Source organism: Heterodontus francisci, unplaced genomic scaffold, assembly GCF_036365525.1.
Source record: "Heterodontus francisci isolate sHetFra1 unplaced genomic scaffold, sHetFra1.hap1 HAP1_SCAFFOLD_86, whole genome shotgun sequence".
NCBI lineage: Eukaryota > Metazoa > Chordata > Chondrichthyes > Heterodontiformes > Heterodontidae > Heterodontus > Heterodontus francisci.
The window spans coordinates 4232443-4236074 of NW_027141093.1; the positions used below are offsets into that span (position 1 = coordinate 4232443).

The window sequence follows — 3632 nt, forward strand, 5'->3', positions numbered from 1 at the left end:
TGCGTGATGCAAACATTGTCACCTTGTGCAACAATAAAGGCGATCGCAGTGACTGCAGCAATTACCGAGGCATCTGCTTGCTAAGTATTGTGGGGAAGGTCTTTCCTCGCATTGCTCTGACCAGATTGCAGACCCTGACATCATATCTATCCTGAGTCTCAGTGCAGCTTCAGAGCTGGTAGATCGACAGTCGACATGATTTTCTCACTTCGGCAGTTACAGGAGAAGTACTGTGAACAGGACAGACCACTCTACATTGTCTTTATGGACATCACCAAGGCCTTCGATCTTGTTTGCAGAGACGGACTCTTCAAACTGCTGTGGAAACTAGGCTGCCCTCCTGAACTCTTGGGCGTCATCTCTTCTTTCCACGAGAACATGCACAGTTCCGTCAGTTACAATGGAGCAACATCAGACACTTTCACGATCAGCAGTGGGGTAAAACAGGGCTGTGTCCTGGTGCAAACTCTCTTCGGAACGTAGGAGGAGGCAGTTTACCCTGTCGAGCCTGATCTGTCATTCAATTACATCCTTGATGATCATCTACCTCATCACCACTTCCCCGCGCTCTCCCCATATCCCTTGATGTCATGAGTATCAAGATTTCTATCAATTTCTGTCCTGAACATGCTCAATGATTGAACTTTCACAAACCGCTGAGGTAGAGAATTCCAAAGATTCACCACCCTCTGAGTGAAGAAATTCCACCCTATCTCAGTTTTAAATGGCCTTTTAAATGAAACTTTAAGGAATACAAGCCCAGTTTCCTCATAAGACAATGCCACCATCCCAGGGATTAGTCTGGTGACCCTCCGTTGCACTCCCTCTGTGGCAAGTATATCCTTCCTTAGATAAGGAAACCAAAAGTGCACACAATACTCCAGCACGATCTCACCAAGGCTCTATACAATTGCAGCAAGACATCTTTATTCCTGTACTCATGACCCCTCGTGTTAAGGCCAACATACCATTTGCCTTCCTAATTGATTGCTGCACCTGCAAGCGAGCTTTTAGTGTCTCATGAACAAGGACACCCAGGTCCCTTTGGACATCAACACTTCCCAACCTCTCACCATTTAAGAAATATTCTGTCTTTCTGTTTATTCTACCAAAGTGGATAACTTCACACTTATTCACATTATATTCCATCTGTCATTTCATTCACTTATCCTGTCCAAGTCCCCTGGAAGCCTCCTTGTAACCTCCGCACAGCTCACATCCTTTACAATTGGCATATTCTTCTCCATGCTGCTATTTTAAACTTTCAGTGACTCAGATGGGGGTGTCCACCTGCATACCAGAGCTGATGACAAGCTGTTCATCTTGGCAAGACTGCGCACCAAGACCAAAATGAGTCAGTTCTTGGTCTGTGAGTTGCTGTTTGCTGATGACGCTGTGCTGACATCCCATAATGAAGTTCATTAACAGCAGCTTGTATATCGGTTCTCCCTGGCCTGCAAGGAGTTTGGACTGACGATCAGCATCAGGAAGATCAAAGTTATGGGCCAGGACGTAGAGACTCCACCTTCCATCAACATCGACAGGCTCACTTTGGAGGTTGTCAACAGCTTCACATACCTTGGATCAACAATCACCAGCAATCTGTCCCTTGATACTGAAATCAGCACCAGGATTGTCAATGCTGCAGCTGTCATGTCAAAGTTGAGAAGAAGAGTGTGAACCGACAGCAAACTGATCGAAAATACAAAACTCCGCGTGTACCAGGCTTGTGTTCTCAGCATCCTCCTTTATAGTAGAGAAGCATCAACAACTTATGCAAGCCAAGAAAAGCAGCTGAACAGCTTCCACCTCCGCTGTCTCAGATGGATATTGGGCATCTCCTGGCAGGACAGAGAGCCGAATGCAGAAGTACACCAGCGTGCAGGGATCTGCAGCATGTTTGCCCTCTTGAGTCAGCGGTGACTCTGTTGACTGGGTCATGTGTGCTGAATGGATGACGGTCGCTTTGCCAAAGACATGCTCTTTGGTGAGCTTGCTATCAGCACGAGACCAACAGGTCACCCACGTCTGTGATACAAGGACATCTGCAAGGCGAGATCTCAAGCTGACTGGGATTGGAGTCGATGCATGGGAAGTCCTTCCTGCTGACTGGAATTCCTGGAGAAAGGCATTCAGGAAGACCATGGGAAAAGCAGAGGACAAAAGAAATGACCAGATGGTGGGAAAGAGAGCTCAGAGGAAGGAAAAATTATCAGTCGACCTCGGGCCAATGATATTCATCTGTACCAGCTGTGGAAGGGATTGTCACTCACGAGTCGTCCTCGACAGCCACAACAAACGATGTTTCACACAGAAGTGACGTACACCCCGGGTGTAGCCCATCGTCTTCCGAGACGGACGGTTGCCTATTACAATTACAACTACAGCTACAACTACAAGAGCGAGTCAGAGGCTGGGAACTCTGCCGTGACGAACTCAGCTCTTGACTCGCCAAAGTCTGCCCACTATCTGCAAGGTCTTCCTCTGACTTCAATTGCACGCATATTTGCAATCTGGCTCTGTAGCTTAGTTGGTTGAAGCACCTGTCTAATAAACAGAAGATCCTGGGTTCAACTCCCAGCAGAGCCTTATTTCACAGTAGCAACATGCTTGAAAAGTTTCATTATCAACACTGACATCTGTGTCTTGTGAGCTTCAATTCAAAATACATGATGAATTTCAATCACATACAAAAACAGCCTTTGTGAAGGATATGAGTTTGGAATGGCTGTTCCTCCTTGTACAGAACTTCAGTGCTGATACATCAAAGGTAACTTATTTGACATAAATTTGTTCACAGTTACATTCAACCTGGAAAACAGCTTGATATTAATCTCACTGAAGGAGAGTGTTTGTGTCATTCTGTGTTGCTTTTAACCGAGACTGGGACATGACGCAAGTGGGAGGGTTTACCTGAGGTTTGGAATATTTGTCAGTCAGGAACAAGAAAAATCAAAGGAACCAAATAAGAAAACCTATGTCTCATGTGGTTACCGAGAAACGGTGAGAAGATATTAAACTTTGTTGTATTTAATACAACTGTGTGAACTTTGATCTTTGCGGCCTTTTATAAACAGTATTTGAAGGGTCTCAGTAAAAATGTTCAGTGTTGATGAGAGTGGGGTCTGGGTGAGCAGCTGCTGAGTGTGACAGGGTCAGGACTGGATCCAGGAAGTTCTCTGACATTCTCTCTCTCTCTCTCTGATGGGTTGAGTTGATTTTCAACTGGCAGCTGTTGCTGTTTTGATAATTCAAGTTCCCTCCACCGATTTTTTTGGACAGACAGTGCAGTATGAGGCTGTAAAGGGTTAATGCTGAAGACAGTGGGATCAACCCCTCCCACAATCAGAGTGATGATGTAACAGTCACATGAGATGAGGTTTGGGAGAAGAGAGAGCAGCACCAAGGATGCTCGTTTTGGAGGCTTGATGAGTGTGTATATAGTATTGTGTAAATTAGAAAAGAGTTCTTAGTTCTTTCAGCAGGGAATGTGTCCAGAAAATATCGCGAAACTCACAATTTTATTATTCAGGAGTTGGAACACAGGGATATTAACTCCAAGTGACAGTAGTGGTTTCATTTAACAAAAGAAAAGGAGAGAATAATATTGCTCATTGATTGAAATCCCCCAG

General features: G+C 45.1%; 1 non-coding gene across 1 annotated transcript; it reads left to right on the top strand.

Annotated features, from left to right (window-relative positions):
- The first annotated feature begins 2515 nt into the window (after positions 1-2515).
- On the top strand, positions 2516-2589 carry trnai-aau (transfer RNA isoleucine (anticodon AAU)). The gene has a single exon. It is a non-coding gene; the product is annotated as a tRNA-Ile (tRNA).
- Positions 2590-3632: the final 1043 nt, after the last annotated feature.